The sequence below is a fragment of the Acyrthosiphon pisum genome, unplaced genomic scaffold, assembly GCF_005508785.2.
Source record: "Acyrthosiphon pisum isolate AL4f unplaced genomic scaffold, pea_aphid_22Mar2018_4r6ur Scaffold_21268;HRSCAF=23474, whole genome shotgun sequence".
Lineage (NCBI taxonomy): Eukaryota > Metazoa > Arthropoda > Insecta > Hemiptera > Aphididae > Acyrthosiphon > Acyrthosiphon pisum.
Window position 1 is genome coordinate 51,621 of NW_021770716.1, and position 317 is coordinate 51,937.

A 317-nucleotide genomic window follows, 5' to 3' on the forward strand; every position below is an offset into this window, starting at 1 on the left:
ATCGATTTACATTTACATGAATAAATAATGAGCTACACGTCTACTATACGCGAAGTAAAGTTCAAAATAATTATTACTCAAAAGGTTAATATATACGCATACCATAAGGAAACGTCTGGTTATACGAAAACTCACATAATTCGTTTTTCAACTTCTTGCTACTCCGATTACGGGCGGAATAATGGGCGTACGTACTTTGAACATAGATCCTTTTTTAATTCTCGTACGCCAAATGACTAGAATCTCGAGTTTAGTAATGATCGAACGAAAACTCAAAATCCAAAATACATGTGACCATGTTATTTTTTAAATATAAA